The sequence below is a fragment of the Rhinatrema bivittatum genome, chromosome 6, assembly GCF_901001135.1.
Source record: "Rhinatrema bivittatum chromosome 6, aRhiBiv1.1, whole genome shotgun sequence".
NCBI lineage: Eukaryota > Metazoa > Chordata > Amphibia > Gymnophiona > Rhinatrematidae > Rhinatrema > Rhinatrema bivittatum.
This window is the reverse complement of record NC_042620.1, coordinates 269,772,882-269,790,491: the sequence shown is the minus strand read 5'-3', so window position 1 is coordinate 269,790,491 and position 17,610 is coordinate 269,772,882. Positions and strand designations below refer to the sequence as shown.

The 17,610-nt window shown below is 44.2% G+C and overlaps 1 protein-coding gene and 1 long non-coding RNA gene across 3 annotated transcripts in view; one reads left to right on the top strand and one right to left on the bottom strand.

Annotated features, from left to right (window-relative positions):
• LOC115094281 overlaps positions 1-12,907 on the top strand; it is a 30,565-nt gene extending 17,658 nt beyond the window's left edge. The window contains exons 1-3 of one of the 2 annotated variants that reach the window (XR_003857520.1): positions 10,828-10,983; positions 12,096-12,206; positions 12,319-12,907. This is a non-coding gene — a long non-coding RNA (uncharacterized LOC115094281). Of the gene's footprint in view, positions 1-10,827; positions 10,984-12,095; positions 12,207-12,318 lie in introns of those variants that run through there. The other variant, XR_003857521.1, reaches the window with a different exon arrangement.
• RAB33A (RAB33A, member RAS oncogene family) overlaps positions 1-17,610 on the bottom strand; it is a 30,800-nt gene that overhangs the window by 10,527 nt on the left and 2,663 nt on the right. The gene's annotated exons all lie outside the window — the stretch shown is intronic.

Here is a 17,610-nt window from a genome sequence, read left to right as displayed (position 1 = left end):
TCCAGCTCACTACTGCCATCTCTGGTGGTTCAGTATACTGTCTAATAAAGAACTAGTGTGTGTTTGTCTCCTAACTTTGAGCCTGACCAGTGGTCCCTCTCAGGATCATTCCCCCAGGGGCGTGGTCATCTGCCACTGGTCCAAGGATCCACCCTCAACTCTCATATATAACTACAGATCTCGAACAGAGTGCTAACTACTATCTGATTGCTCCTCCCATCAGGCATCAGATCAATAACAGATTGCTAACTCCAGCAACTCGTAGCTTCAGATCAATAACACAAGGAAATCCCTTTAAAATGTCTCCAACAGCCTGTTGTGGTGTCTATCTCAACTCATACCGAGTTGACTGATAGGCCTCTGTCCAATCCATCCTGGAGGAAATGCAGGAAAGATGCAACCTGTACTTTCCTTGGCCCCAGCTTTCTCTTCTTACATCATTCTTCAAAGAGTTTCCAGATTCTGGTGTGCATTAAAGAGGAGGCGGCTTTCCTTGCCTTCAAGAGGGTTAATATTACCGGTCTTGAATAAGCCCTTTTATTGAGTTTCTTCCTTTCAAGAGCCATGCTGTAAGACAAAATTGCACTGGGTCCTCCATGAGTACCAGTCATTTATACAGTAAGTAAGCCCTTTTTCTAAGTGAATTTGAGCAGTTCTGCTACCCTAAGCCTGATGAGATCCGCATACCTTGGGCATCCCACCCAATCTGGGGCCACTAGAATGACCGGCCTTGCGTGATCCATGAACTTCCTCACTCCCTTCCCCACCATTGGCCAAGGTGGAACATATAGAGAAGCGTATTCACCAGCCTTCTTTGTGCCAGTGCATCTATCCTGCTGGATCTCCAGCTGAAAAACTGCTTTGCTTTTTGCTCTTGTATGTTGCCATTAGCTCTTGCTTTGGGTGCCCCCCACCTGGCTACTAATTGGTTGAAGGTTTTCTTCACCAATTGCCATTCTCCTGGATCCAGTAACCGGAGGCTTAGGAAGTCTGCCTGCTGATTGAAATTCCTGCTATGTGGGTTCCTAAAATATCTATCAGATGTTTCTCTGCCCAGGTTATGAGGAACTCCACCTCTTTTGTTACTTGTCAACTTTTTGCCCCCCCCCCCCCCCTCATCTTGATTGTTGACATAAGCTACTGCCATAGCATTATCTGAATAAACTTTAACTGCTTTCCCTTTCACCTTTGGCAGAAAGCTTTCCAGTGCCATCCTAAATCCTTGGCTTTCCAAATGGTTTATTGAGAAAATCTCTTCATGCTTGACCATCTCCTTGTGCCAGTTTTCCATCACAGAGTGCTCCTCATCTTGATCTGCTCATATATGTGGTCACCTTTATCATCTGAGGTGGTCCCAGACTAACTCCCTTCGTCATAGTGGTTTTGTCAGCCGCCAGTCCAGGCCTTGCATGGCTTGCATTGATAACAGTACTATCCTGTTGAATTCCTGACTTTTCGAAGACCACTTGGACAATAAATTCCACTGTAGAGGTCTCAAGTAAGCCCTTGCCTAGGGAACCACTTTGATTGCTCCTGTTATTGAGTCCAGAAGTTGGAGGTGGTCTTGAGTTTGCAGGGAGGTTACTATCTGCATAATCCTTACCTGGTTTGCAGCTTAAGGATTCTTTTGTCTGTCATGGACACTGTTTCTTTCCATGTGTCAAATTGGACTCCAAAATAGGTGAGCAGCTGTGCTGGCTGCAGCTGACTTTTGTCCTTGTTTACGATTCATCCTAGCTTCTCCAGCATTTTGATGGCTCTGGATGTTATCTGATGTTAGCTCTTATCAGCCAGTTATCCAGGTAAGGATGTACCCTTACATCTCCTCTGCACAATGCTGCTTCTGCCACTATTATTATCTTTGTCTAGGATACACTGGTCCCCAGTCATATGTGCCCACTACTTGTAATACTGATGTAACCTTCCTCCTAACACTGGAACTGAGGAGTGGTCTTGTCTACCGTCACTCAGGACCTCTGCTTGCTGCAGGCCCCCTTGAGTCTTTGTCTGAGCTGCTGTGCCTGCCCTCACGAAAGGGCTGCACTTTTCCCATTGGTCTGGATTTTTGAGAGCCAAATGACCTATTCAGCTTATACTATTTATAGTCCCTCGAGCGAGGTCTCCCCATACCTCCTCTGGAACTTATCCTGCCCTTGTCCTATGGCAGCCTTTGGAGCTTAGATTCCCCCCAAGTCTTTCACCTGCTTCTGTAGCTCCTCTCCAAATAAGAGCCTATCCTTGACTGGCAGCCTGATTAGTCTGGCCTTTGGGACTGAATCTGATGACGAGTATCTCAAATATAGCTGGTGTCTAACCATAAATGCAAATGACATTTCTTTGGTCGCCACTCTGACCAAGTCATATAGAGTGTCCGCTATAAATGCAGATGCTAATTCCAACTGTACTGAGTCAGTGCCGCTTGAGTGTGATGCCAGTGTGACCATGCTCCATGTGAACTGCTGCAAATCTAACTGATGCTCTAACTACATATCCTCCATAAATGGTTGCCTGGAGTATGAGGCTGGCCACTTCAAAGGATCCTTTAAAGACAGATTTCACCTTTCTGTCTAGCGATTCCCTTAGCGCCATGTCTCCTTCTACTGGGATCGGGATTCTCTCTGTGACCACGGTTATTGCCACATCCACCTTAGGCAGTTTGAACAATTGATCCTTTTGCTGCTCTTGGATTGGATGCAGCTTTTCCATAGCCTTCCTGCACTTAAATGTTGCGTCAGGGCAGTTGAATCTGCCTTGAGCAAGTAAATGATAGCTGAATGCTCCAGAAAAGCCTTAGCTGGCTTTCTAATTCCTGTCAGGATTAGATCCCCTGTGGGTCTTTCCTGCTTTGGCTGGTCATCTTCCAGTCTAAGAGACAGGGACACCTTGCCAATCAGTGGTGTTAGTTCCTCACTTTTAAACAATCTGACTGCTGCATCTTCCATGGGTTCAACTATTTCTCCATCTTCTTCCTTTTCAGAGTGGAGCCCTTCCTCCCAGGGCCACCCTTGCTCCAGTAGTAATGTGGGTCTTTTGTGAACTTGTGGGGGGGGGGTGTGCTTGCTGCCAGCTTACTTCTTTCTGCGCCTCATCTGGCAAAATGTTTTATCTAGGGCCATGACAAAATCAGATGTTCATTCCTGTTCCTCCTTATCCTGCTTATCCTCCTGGGAATTTCCCAGGAAAGGCCCCGATACTACTGAGGAGTGGCTAGAGCGTCTTACAGCATTTGTCTTTTCCAGCACTGCTAGGAATGCTGCTTCAGAAAAGCCTCGTTGATCTGCTGCCATCACTTTCAGGCCGATACAGTAAGGAGCGGTAGGAAGAGTTGCATTAGTGCCGGGCACACCCGCGTTTGCCGCACGCACAGTCCGGCTCACCTACCGCTCGATACTGTATTTAAATAGCTTGCAAATGCAAGCCACGTCCGTGAAGTGTTAGGCCCGCGCAACCCATTTTACTGTATAGGCGCTTTATATAGCGCCTATACAGTATCCTGGGTGCGCTGGTACCTGTCATTTCAAATGACTCGACATGTAAAATATGTAAAACCCAAAAAATCTAAAACCCCCTCCTCCTGACGCAACTCGACATGTAAAATAAGCGAATAAGTGTAACCAACTTACTTTTTGTTTCTTTTTCAGCCCTTACAGCCTTTTCTGCCGTCCTCCGGAGGGGGCAGCTGGCGGGGGCAGCCGGCGGCGAAAGCGGCTTCCAGCGGCCCCGCCGTTGAAGATGGACGAACACACGCCACGGGCTCGGAAACCGGACGCCAGCAAAATTGAGTGTCCAGTTTTCGGCCCGACAGCTGCCGGCCCATTTAAAAAATTTTTTTCTTTTTTTTTTACTTTTTTTACCCTTCGGGACCTCCGACTTAATATCGCCATGATATTAAGTCGGAGGGTGCACAGAAAAGCAGTTTTTACTGCTTTTCTGTGCACTTTCCCGGTGCCTGCAGAAACTAGCACCTACCTTTGGGTAGGCGCTAATTTCTTAAAGTAAAATGTGCGACTTGGCTGCACATTTTACTTTCTGTATCGCGCGCGGAATATCTAATAGGGCCATCAACATGCATTTGCATGTTGAGGGCACTATTAGGTGCCGCGAGTTGGACGCGTGTTTTCTGCCCCTTACTGAATAAGGGGTAAGGGAAAACGCGTGTCCAAGGGCAGGTTAACAGTGCGCTCAGTTGGAGCGCACTGTACTGTATCGGCCTGTTAATCTGGCCATTTCAGTGTTTACCATGCAGTATCCCTCGATAGGAGTTCAAAAAGTTGAACAGGGCTTTCTCCTCCTTTTTATGACAGGAAAAGATCCGTCATATTAGTCTAAAGACATTACAACTTCCCAAGGCTTGTGGGGGGACTAGAGATTCCAGATTTGTCTCTCTATTATTTATCAGCTCATTTGACTAGCATAAGGAATTGGTCTGATCAAAACCCAATTCCAGCCTGGCTAGATCTGGAGGAACATCAGACAGAGGGCTGTAATTTATTTGCCTTGTTAGGCCTCCCTTCTGGCTCTTGAGTTGTTTCTGTTTTGGGCAGGAATGATCCTCTTATTGCACACTATTTACAAATCTGGAAAATGACTAATAAAAGACTAGGAAGAGATATTGAAGGACTTTCCCCATTTCCTCATTGAAGGGTAATCCTCAGTTATCGATGGTGACCGTATCTTTGGATATGGAGAGCTGGCATCAAAGGTACCTCAAAGATTTGGCAGGGGAGCCATTTTAAATCTTTTCACTTTTTGCAGGAAACATTTGCCCTCCTTACTCACACTCATTACCTGCACAGCACTTACAATTACACAGGGGTACTTATAGACTCTGTGGGAATATAATTGTCCTCAGACAGAGAGAGGGCCTTGAAAAAATTACTCAGAAAACTAAGATTATTTCTCGACTCTATTATCTTCAAGATGACATGCAAACATTTGAGACTGCTCCTGCTCTTATAGGTAAATGGAACCAAGATTTAGCTCTGCAACTTGATGATATGGATTGGGGTGAAATCTGCTGCCATACTTTCAAGTTATCTATCTGTAACAAAAATAGAGAACTTATGTTTCAATTACTTCACAGGACTTAGAGGTATCCATTATACTTTACCAAGTTTAGCAATTTTAGCCCACTGTGTTGGAGGGGCTGAGGAAGCACTGGAATCTATATTTATATGTGGTGGGAATGTATAATTTTACAAATATTCTGGGATACGGTGGGTACTGATATTTCTGTTATTGTGGGGACTCCTCTGGACTGTACTGCTTCTTTATGCTTTTTTGGACATTGGGAGTCTCAGAATTTGCTGAATATGTCTAAAATATTGATGTCTCGTCTTCTACATGCAGCACAGATTACAATAGCATTCTTTTGGAAGGGAGACCACTTCTGAATCATTGGAAGACAGTAGTAACAAGGCTATTATGGAAAAAAATAACATTTGCTTTGAAAGACAATGTGGAGGGTTATGATAAGATCTGGGAAGGATACTGGAAATGGGGGGCATGACTTGATTGTATATTATCCTGTTACTATGGACTTCTATTGTATATGATACCTACTCCAGTGTGCGTCATTCATTGTCTGTTACTAATGGTTTGTTCTGTGTGTGTCTTTAAATAAAGACATATATATATATATATATATATATATATATACACACACACATAGACATATATATATTGTGATGCAGCACAACCCAGCCAGGGGCAAGAAAAGCCTGGATGTAGTAAGAAAAAGCCAAGCTGTACCAGAGACAAACAGTAGAGGACGATACGAAAGGCAGGGAGAACTACAACTCCCTGGTTTCTGGCGCCACCACGTGACCCGTGGGCTGAGCAGGAGCTGGAACAGGTGTCAGAATTAAGAGGTAATGATTCTGATACAGCTGACTCCATGGAATTAGAAGAGGAGGGCGTGCCAGCGTGGTGGCAGTGGCCAGATAAATCTAGCCCCTCAGACCAGGAGGAGGAGGAGATGGAGATAGGCTTTCCGATGCAGCAGTCCTCCAGCTCGGGAATGGACACAGAGTGAGTAACCCTAATGGGGGATGGTAGAGGAAAGTTTGTTTAAAAGAATGTTTTGAGCTTATACTGGAGGACTAGATTAACACTAGCTGTTTGGCATGGGAAGGCTCTAACCATTGCACAACAGGAGGGGAGAAGGGGAGGGTTGTGTTTTCCTGGGAGCGGTAGTGGCTGGCTTGAGTGAACACAGTGCTGGAGGACATTGTTTTGGAAGCTGTTTGCTGAGCTTGTGAGGATAAAGGAACAGCACTGTGGAACTGCAATATAAACTGTTTTTCTTTTAAACTTGGTTTTGTACTGCTTGGGAGTGACGGGGCTAGGCCTTGTGCGCTCATTGAGAGAAATCTCAAGCCCAGATAGGGGGCAGTAGGGCTGAGCCACGCCTTTGGCAGCCTGGTGGACTGCAGGACAGCATGGAGAAGGCGGTGTGACTCAAATGAGAGGTGTCTTGAGACCGGGACGAGAGCAGTGTGGCGGAGCATTGGTGAAGGGCCCTTACAATATATATATATATATATATATATATATATATATATATATAAGATATACTCTACTCTCTGACACTTGTTGAGTATACGTACTGATGCTATCTATCCTCTTACAAGCCATCTCCCAAGTATTCTTGAAGAATAGTAATGTGTTCTCGAATTAAACTTGAAACACAAAGCTCAATCCCCACTGCAAGCACTGAAAAGGTACCTCAGCTCATTTTCATGCATCTGGTTAGCTAGTGTCTGGTACAAAAGTGCTTTCAAATACTGATTTCAGAAACCAGATTTTTGCAAGCCAGAAGAATCTCTCTTTGATCAGAGGCAACCCTTATTGCTGATATTCTTGAAGAAGTGAAAATGCTACAGGAAGCATGTCTTGCAGCAGAAGGCATGGGGATGTTGCCACAATTACCTAAGAAGAGGGAAAGATTTCATGACACAGCTGAGAAATCATGTTCTGCTAGCTCTGAAAATGACCTGAAAGCTTTCTTCAGAAGGACATTTTTTTCACTGCAATATTAGACCATGTTATCTGTGAATTAGAGCACAGATTCAAAGCAAGTTTTATATTGTGTGTAACCTAAAAATGTTATAATAAAGCCTGAAGAACTAGAAATTTCTAAATATCAACTACACAAGTACCATACAGATACTTCCTGAGAATTTTTCTTGTGACAATATTGCATTTGAAAGAAATCTTCAATCTAGTTTGGAAATGCATATGAGCTATCCCTTTTTAATCAATGAGATTTGCAAAAAAAAAAAAAAAAGTCACTAGTTGTCAGTGAAGCATATAGCCGAATGGACTTTTTGCACACTGCCAGGAAATTTCAGCAAGCTAGCATTCATCAAAAACCGCAGGCATTCTACTGTGGGATATGCTGCGAGCGTGGATCCTTGGCCTGAGGTGGTGTTGGCGCTACCTGTGGGGGAAACCCCCACAGGTCCCCACCGTCAGGTGGCGAGGCCGGACGAGAAGCAGAGGCCAGCTGGAGCTTTGCCACTACCAGCCCTGGTTCCCCGCATTTTGAGTCCTTAGGTGCAGGGGCCGGCTGGTCTTAGGTGGGCCTCTGCATGGATGATCCCAGGAACACGGTCAGGCAGGGCAGAGACAACCAGGAGCTCAGGATCAGAGGCTGGAGCAGAAGACGTGGTTAGGTTTGGTCCAGAGGTCTGAGGCAGGCTGCAGGTTATATGGTTAGGTCTGGTCCAGAGGTAGGCGGCAAAATACATGGTCAGGTCCAGTCCAGAGGTTAGAGGCAGGCAACAGAAGGCATGGTCAGGAGCAGTCCAGGTCAAGAGCCAAGGTACGTCTGAGGAAAGAAGGACAACAGAGCAGGAACTAGAGCGCAGGGACAGGAACTAGGAATCCGGAGCAGGAACAGGAGATAGATGCATACACAGGAACAGCTACTCTGGAACTCAAGCAGACAATAGCGAGGGGACTTGTTGCCAAGGCAAGCTCTGACTGTCTGCCTTGGCATCACTAGGGGCCACGGGAACTTTTCCCGCCGTATCCCCTTTAAATCCCCAACGATAGTGTGCATGCACACAAAGGAGCAGGGGCCGAGGAGGAAGGCTGTGGCGGCGTGGTCGGTGCGGAGGCGTTCCCTCGCCGCAGATGGGATGCAGCCGGCGAGGATGGTGGAGTGGTCTGTGCGGCGGCATTTCCCCGCCACGGAAGAGAGAGAACAGCTCCCCTATGAGGAAAGACTAAAGAGGTTAGGACTTTTCAGCTTGGAGAAGAGACAGCTGAGGCGGGATATGATAGAGGTGTTTAAAATCATGAGAGGTCTAGAACGGGTAGATGTGAATCGGTTATTTACTCTTTCAGATAATAGAAAGACTAAGGGGCACTCCATGAAGTTACGGAGAAAGTTCTTTTTTACTCAACGCACAATTAAACTCTGGAATTTGTTGCCAGAGGATGTGGTTAGTGCAGTTAGTATAGCTGTGTTTAAAAAAGGATTGGATAAGTTCTTGGAGGAGAAGTCCATTACCTGCTATTAAGTTCACTTAGAGAATAGCCACTGCCATTAGCAATGGTAACATGGAATAGACTTAGTTTTTGGGTACTTGCCAGGTTCTTATGGCCTGGATTGGCCACTGTTGGAAACAGGATGCTGGGCTTGATGGACCCTTGGCCTGACCCAGTAAGGCATGTTCTTGTGAGGATTGTCCTGGGTTGAGCTGGGCAGTCGAGAAATGGCAGGACCACGGCGGCAGCTGCCCATAGCAGCCGAGGTGAGGAGGGCCGCGGCCCGGGCTGGCGCTGGGAGTTAGGGGCATGCACCTTGCAACCAAGAATTGTGACAGGACGAGAACAATTAAACCACCTTACTATTTTGACTATTAAAATGTGAATTTGCAAAAGAAACTAATTTTAGGGGGATAATGTGGGATTTATATAGAGCCAAAGCATCATTTCTTTGAACCTAATGTACACTTACACACACCATCCCATTATATATAAAATCTCATGAATCATGAAAGACAAATTACTTTATACATTGCTATTTTATATCTTTTTGGTTGTTGGACCTAATATTGGTGGTATTCAGTGAAATTATTTTTTTGAAATTGAAAATGTTTGAGTGAAGCAGTATAAACATAGATAAAACAGGAATAATGGGTAAATACACCCAATATAATTTTAAAGAAATGTCCAACCAACCCATCCCTTCCACAAGTGCTTGAAGTATAAAGAAAAAATCTCTTGCACTTATTTTCCTCAGAGTAATACCTGGCCCTTTGAAGAAAAATAGATTTCCCTGCCTGATCCCTCATCAAATTATTATAAAAGTATATATGTAAGGGAGATAGCAAGTTATTCTACAATATGATTGTTGAGGGGCAGAAAAAAAAGTAAAATCCTTTCCATTGGTTGTAGTAGTTTCCAAGGATCTGACATACCATACTGAGATATTGATTCATTAATTACTTTTTGAGATTTAGGAACAATTTTACAATTGGTTTATTTATCTAGTAAAAGATACAGATGTTGATTGTTCTAGGAGAGCTGAACATCAGTCATCTTTCATCAGCACACAAGCACTCCCCAGTCTCCTCCCCCCCCCCCCCAGTTTTAAATTTTGAAGAAAGACTGGTGGGGCTTTAAATATTTCCCTAGCTCTTCTTTTAACCATATGAGTCCATGCCATCTCAGGAGTCTATGGGTACACTATCACTCAAAACTGACATCAGCCAATCAGTGTTCACTTCCAATCTAAGCCCAGCCTACTCCCCATCCACTCCCATAGAAGTGAATGAATGTAGCCCCTCCCACCCCCTCCCATACCCCTGAGTCTGCCCCTAGCCCCACCCATGCTACTCCTGCTCCATAGAAGTGGAGTGGCCCCTCCCACACCCCACCCCAAACCCCCCTATGATGTCTCTGGTATGACATCACCGTAAGTCCAATTCTCACCACACCCCCAAACATACACCCCCGTAGAACATCATCAGAAAAGGCCCTGTCACTTTTTAATGATGACAGAATTAACGGACTGCCCTCTTTTTATGATCTCACAGAAAGTTCAACACAAACCCAACCAATGCCCAAAAATGCACCCCAGAATATCATCAGAAATGTTCCCTGTCACTTTTTAATGAAGACAGAGCAGGAAGCAGAGGGGATTTTCTAGCCCCTCTTTTTTAAAATGTACTAGCTGTGACATGGCAGGAAGCTGTCTCTCATTCTGTACACAGTGATATGGAGAATCTCCCCCTTCCCTCTCTTCATTGTAGATATGCATGCCCAATGGCAGCTATCTTTGCAGAGCGAAATTTGAGCAGATTTATTTATTTATTTATTTATTTATTTATTTAGGGTTTTTATATACCAACATTCATCAGATCTTTTCTAGTATACTAAAAGGATAATTAATAGGGTGTTGGCTTTTGGAGGTTGGGGGACTGCAAAAGTAAAAAAAACCAAGGATTTAGTTTTCTTTTAAAAAAAAAACAAAAAAACCCAGAGCTCTTTGTTTATAGCCATACAAAATAGCCATGCACAAGAAGCTCTTAAACAAAATTTATTATGAACCAGGCGCAGTAGGAAGTTTTGGTGGAATACATCCTCTTTTTCAGGCTGCTAAAGTATGTAATGAAACAGTGACCAGAAAACAAGTAGGTGAATGGCTTACAGATCAAGATGCTTATTCATTGCACAGACCTGCTAGGACACAGAAGGTTGTGTGTGTGTGTGTGTGTGTGTGTAGAGGGGGGGGGGGGGGTTACTATGATGGGCTGCATGCAGTGTAATTTGCCTGGGCATGCCAAGACTTGTACAACCAGATGTAGAAGTAAGCATATGATAGAGGTCATGTGAGAACATAATCTCCAGACAGAAAGTCATAACTGTTCATGAAAAGATTTAGCTTTTTGATCCTGAAAACAAAATGGATTTGTATGAGATGCCTAAATGGTTGGAAATGGAAAGCAAGCAGCAGCCAAAACTAAAGAGGTACCATAAGTTTATTTTATTTTTATTTATTTATTTGTGTTTTTCTATACCGGCATTCACGGGAGTACGTATCATGTCGGTTTACATAAAACAAGGGGTGATCAATACATTATAACTACATAACTAAAACATAAGGGGCGGATTTTCAGAGCCCTGCTCGCGTAAATCCGCCCAAAACCGGGCGGATTTACGCGAGCAGGGCCCTGCGCGCCGGGAAGCCTATTTTACATAGGCCTCCCGGCGCGCGCAGAGCCCCGGGACTCGCGTACGTCCCGGGGTTCTCGGAGGGGGGCGTGTCGGGGGGCGGGGCCGGAGCGCGCGGCGTTGCGGGGGCGTGTCGACAGCGTTTTGGGGGCGGGTACGGGGCGTGGCTACGGCCCGGGGGCGTGGCCGCGCCCTCCGTACCCGCCCCCAGGTCGCGGCCCGGCGAGCAGCAGGCCCGCTGGCGCGCGGGGATTTACGTCTCCCTCCGGGAGGCGTAAATCCCCCGACAAAGGTAAGGGGGGGGTGTAGACAGGGCCGGGTGGGTGGGTTAGGTAGGGGAAGGGAGGGTAAGGTGAGGGGAGGGCAAAGGAAAGTTCCCTCCGAGGCCGCTCCGATTTCGGAGCGGCCTTGGAGGGAACGGGGGGAGGCAGCGCGGCTCGGCGCGCGCAGGCTATACAAAATCGATAGCCTTGCGCGCGCCGATCCAGGATTTTAGTGGATACGCGCGGCTCCGCGCGTATCTACTAAAATCCAGCGTACTTTTGCTTGAGTCTGATGCGCAAGCAAAAGTAGGCTGATCGCGCTTCTTTTAAAATCTACCCCAAAGAGTATACATTACAGGAGTATAAACAAGTGCACGTAAGAGAAAGTTACAATAAAACAGGGGTTATTCTAACTGGGATTAGAGTTAAAGGAAAGATAAACAAGTTTAACAAGAAGTAAAACATTGTAGTGATTGGTTTGTAGTGTCTGATTCAGTTAAGTGACGAGTCTTTCTGAAGGTTGCCGAAACAGAAGTTGATAAAACAATGCACAAATTGCTTGCGAACAATTGCAGGAAGAGGAGTGCAGATGAAATGACAGAATTTGATGAACTTCCAGTGGGACAAATGCTTTTTGATTCACAGGATCCAGCCTTTGTCAACGAAAATGCTATGGACTCTACAACTATAGTTCTGCACCAAGTCGCATTAGATGCTGAAGCAGATTATTTGCTGGAAAATCTTGGGGTTTTAAAGGTAAGAAAATTTATTTAATTGTGATTAAGCATTTTAGGGGTTGGGAGATATCTATAATAGGGACCTTATTTAGAAGAGGTTATTAATTTAATGTTAACATTCCGTTGTATAGAAAAAATGAAGGATCATTACAAACAGAAGACTATGGGGACTCACCAAATATCAACATGACCTGTTTGTGCTGTTTTTGCCCAAACATCAAAGAACCATCAGACTCAGAAGGTAATAAAAAAAAATTCAAACCAGAAGATGCACACAATTTCAGCTGGTGAGGGTGTATAGGATTTCCAAAACCCCCACCGGTACATGGTCTTTTTCAAAAAAACATTTAGATCAATCATAAGGGTGGCTACATACAGCATTCTTACAAAGTGCTTGGCTGGATTTCATCAAGATGACTGCTATGGTTGTATTATAGATGATCCGAACCAGAAAAATCACAACTGTCTCCAGTGGAATGCCTTTGACATCCAGGAAAAATTAAGGACAATTTGTACCAGGTTGTGCCTAGAATGTGTTTTGAATCTTATTGTATTAGCAGCGTATAAAAGAGGTGTGTTAAGTCTAAACAATGATGATTTGAATCTAATCATTTACCTTATACATAGTGGGGCAGATTTTAAAAGCCATACATGCGCCAAGCCTATTTTGCATAGGCCCAGCGACGTGTGCAAAGCCCTGGGACACGCGTATGTCCTGGGGCTTGAAAAAAGGGGCGGGGCATGGGCAGGACCAGAGGCCTCCATAGGGCCACTCTGCCGGCATGCGTAACCTACGCCTGCCCAGAGGCAGGCGCAACTTGTAAAACAAAGGTTGGGGGGCGGGTTAGATAGGGGGAGGTGGAAGGAAAGTTCCCTCCAAGACCGCTCCGATTTCAGAGCGGCCTCAGAGGGAACGGAGGAAGGCTGTGCGGCTCGGCATGCTCAAGTTGCACAATTGTGTGTGTGTGTGTGCGCGTATTGTCTGTGTGAGAGAGGGAGGGCGCTTTTGTGCGTGTGTGTGTGTGCGTGTATTGCCTGTGTGAGAGAGGGAGGGCGCTTTTGTGCGGGTGTGTGTGCACATATTGCCTGTGTGAGAGAGGGAGGGCGCTTTTGTGCATGTGTGTGTGCGCGTGTTGCCTGTGTGAGAGAGGGAGGGCGCTTTTGTGCGTGTGTGTGTGCGCGTATTGCCTGTGTGAGAGAGGGAGGGTGCTTTTGTGCGTGTGTGTGTGTGCGCGTATTGCCTGTGTGAGAGAGGGAGGGGCGCTTTTGTGCGTGTGTGTGCGCGTATTGCCTGTGTGAGAGAGGGAGGGTGCTTTTGTGCGTGTGTGTGCGCGTATTGCCTGTGTGAGAGAGGGAGGGTGTTTTTGTGCGTGTGTGTGTGCGCGTATTGCCTGTGTGAGAGAGGGAGGGCGCTTTTGTGCGTGTGTGTGCGCGTATTGTCTGTGTGAGAGAGGGAGAGTGCTTGTGTGAGTGTATTGTCTATGTGAGAGAGAGAGGGTGAATTCTGTTTGTTATGTGAGAGAGGATGGGTGAGTGGGTGAGGGTGTGTGAGAGAGAGAGAAATGGATCACGTTTCTGGCTCTCTTATGGCTGTGAGAGAGAGAGGGAGTGTGCTTCTGTCTTTGTGTGTGTTTGAGAAAAGGAGATTGCTTCTATAAAGGTGTATATGGGTGGGTGGGAAGGAGGGAGGAGACAGTTTGTGCATTCAATCTCTCCTGCTAATGTCTGACAATATGAAGATGACTGGAAATTGAACATTCCCGGATATGGAGAGCACAAGATGTTTTTATCATTATTTTTAAGTATTTGATGTGTCTTCCAAACATCAAAAACATATTTCAAAACAGTAAATTAAAAAAAAAAAGTTTTTTAATTATTGGATCTTCTATTTGTCAGCCATTTTGAAATAGTTGTTCATTATTTTAGTGTGGTTTTAATATTGTATTTTATATTTTTTGTATTTTATGTTTTATGTATTTTTTATTTTGATGTTTTAAGAGGAATGGTAATGCTTTTGTTTTTCATATACAGCGTCTGGCTTGTTGTGGTTTCCAGCTCAGTTTTTGTCTGAATATTTATTTATAATGTTTGGTGACTAGAAAATAAAATTCTCAGATATGGAGAGTGGTGAATTTTTTTTTTTAAATTTTTATTAGTTTGATGTCTGATGTTTTGAAATATTTTAAACATTTCCCAATGAGTTTTTTTTATATATTAGATGTTCTATTTATTAGATGTTTTGAAATATTCATTTGTTGGTTTAGTATATTTTACTAATATATATAATTATTGATGTTTTATGTGGAATGGCTACTGTTATCCATTGTTGCACTGCATACAGAATCTGGCTTGTTGCAGTTTACAGTTCAGTTTGTGTCTGTACATTTCTGTTTAAACTTGAGAACATGCCATACTGGATCAGACCAAGGGTCCATCAAGCCCAGCATCCTGTTTCCAACAATGGCCAATCCAGGCCATAAGATCCTGGCAAGTACCCAAAAACTAAGTCTATTCCTTGTTACCGTTGCTAGTAATAGCAGTGGCTATTTTCTAAGTCAACTTAATTAATAGCAGGTAATGGACTTCTCCACCAAGAACGTATCCAATCCTTTTTTAAACACAGCTATACTAACTGCACTAACCACATCCTCTGGCAACAAATTCCAGAGTTTAATTGTGCGTTGAGTAAAAAAGAACTTTCTCCGATTAGTTTTAAATGTGCCACATGCTAACTTCATGGCGTGCCCCCTAGTCTTTGTATTATCCGAAAGAGTAAATAACTGATTCACATCTACCCATTCTAGACCTCTCATGATTTTAAACACCTCTATCATATCCCCCCCTCAGCCGTCTCTTCTCCAAGCTGAAAAGTCCTAACCTCTTTAGTCTTTCCTCATAGGGGAGCTGTTCCATTCCCCTTATCATTTTGGTAGCCCTTCTCTGTACCTTTTCCATTGCAATTATATCTTTTTTGAGATGCGGCGACCAGAATTGTACACAGTATTCAAGGTGCGGTCTCACCATGGAGCGATACAGAGGCATTATGATATTTTCTGTTTTATTCACCATTCCCTTTCTAATAATTCCCAACATTCTGTTTGCTTTTTTTGACTGCCGCAGCACACTGAACCGAGTATTTCAATGTGTTATCTACTATGATGCCTAGATCTCTTTCTTGGGTTGTAGCACCTAATGTGGAACCTAACATTGTGTAACTATAGCATGGGTTATTTTTCCCTATATGCATCACCTTGCACTTATCCACATTAAATTTCATCTGCCATTTTGATGTCCAATTTTCCAGTCTCACACGGTCTCCTTGCAATTTATCACAATCTGCTTGTGATTTAACTACGCTGAACAATTTTGTATCATCTGCAAATTTGATTACCTCACTGGTCGTATTTCTTTCCAGATCATTTATAAATATATTGAGAAGTAAGTGTCCCAATACTGATCCCTGAGGCACTCCACTGCCCACTCCCTTCTACTGAGAAAATTGTCCATTTAATCATACTTTCTGTTTCCTGTCTTTTAGCCAGTTTGCAATCCACTTTACTTTACGGTGTCTTTATTCTGTATTTGATGAGGGCCTGTATCAGACAGAGGTAGGTAAGCATATGAGCAAGTCAGATCCCCCGGACTGATATTTTCCTGCAATCTGCCCGATTCTATGGAAAATGAGAGAGAAGCAACATCTCTAATGTGCAGGGAGACGTCAAATATATATGACACCTGCCCAAAAGAATTTATGGGAGAAAATATCTAAAAGGCAGCCTAACCTAAGCAGCAAAGTTTTAACAGCTTGTCATGCAATTAAAAAAAACAAACAACATAGCAATATAGCAGATAAATGCCACTTCACCCCCCTAGTTGGACTAGTTAGCCATCACACAATAGTAACTAAATTCAGGAAGGAACCATATTTTGTCATTACAATGTCTAGGGCTATGTGGAATGGAGGGAGAGAGGGTTATAAAATGAAGAAAACTTTGGATAGTTGTGCTTATCATTTCATGGCTCCATAATACAATAGAAGCTGGGTTTGTTTGTTTGGAAGGGCCTGGAGGAAATTGCTGGATATAAATAAAATTAACATTTAGTACATTTTACATAGGGCTGAGTGCTACTTGCCATTAAACTTCATTTTTTTAAAAGGAAAAACTGTACATCTTTGGGTGCATGAGTGTATTCTATGTTATGGTTCTTGAAATAGAATAAAACGTTTAGAAACTATAATATATGAGTTAAAAAATACTAAAAAATCAAAATACCCAAATTTAAAACTTTTTTTTTTTTAGCTTGGAAGACTTAATTGTATTTTTTCCTCTCCTTTTGTTTTCATCTTGTCTGCCTTCTTTCCCATTCAATTTTTTCTTATATGTATGTCACCACCTCTCTTCTCTACTGCACATTTGCATCTTTGACTTTAATGTTCTCTCTATCATCACTATATCTGGGAACTCTCATGATTTCACTCTGAGTCTCGGGGAATTTGCAGGGGAAACACTAGAAATCTCAGAGCCTCTCTGTATACAGCTCAGCCACTCCCCTTCCTCAGTAAGCCTGGGGAGAAAAGGAGAAATGGGGAGAGCCTGGAGCAGACATTGCAAGCAGCATCTGGAGAGGGGCTGCAACACCCACAACTCAGTCTGCAGCTGTGATTCCAGGACTTGGGAATCACTCGGCTAAGGGTAGAGTGAGGACGCATAAGTCATGGAGTTTATAGGGGATGGGAGCAAAGAGAGTGCTGGAGTCGGGGAGAGACGAAGGGGAAGGGAGGGGGGGACAGGTGATGGTGACGGGTGGGAGAAAAACAAAGTGTGGATTAGTTGGGTGGGGGGGGGGGGGGAGGGACAGTGGAAGAAAAAGTTGGTGCATATTATTCTATTCCTTCCCCCTCCCCCTCCTCTGCTAATCAACAGCAATCTCAGGATGACCTCAACTCAAAAGTTCCCAGGTATGATAATCACCATTTCTCCACATCTCATTTCATCTGTCTAGCTGTATTCTCACCACACCATCATCTTCATTTTGCCTATTGCTCCATTTCGTACCATCGCCCCTGCCCCTCTGCCTCACCCGTGTCATCTGTAAACCCTCTTCCAACCCTTAAAGCAGTGGTGGCCGTAGTATTCACTCCTGGCCCTTGGCAGGCACAAATGGGTCTGGTCATCAGGATCTTCCTAATGAATTCGCACGAGATGGATTTGCAAACAGTGGAGGCAGTGTGCATGCAAATCGCTCATATGCCTATTCATTAGGGATATTCTACAAACCTGATCTGTTTGCGGTCCCCAAGGGCTAGAAGTAAGTACCACTGCCCTGTTGCCTCTGCTGCTACCACATCTCCTCTCTCTTGGGTCACAACAGCAGCAGCAATGGCAAGCAGAGAGGCAACAGAAAGATATATTAAAAATGCA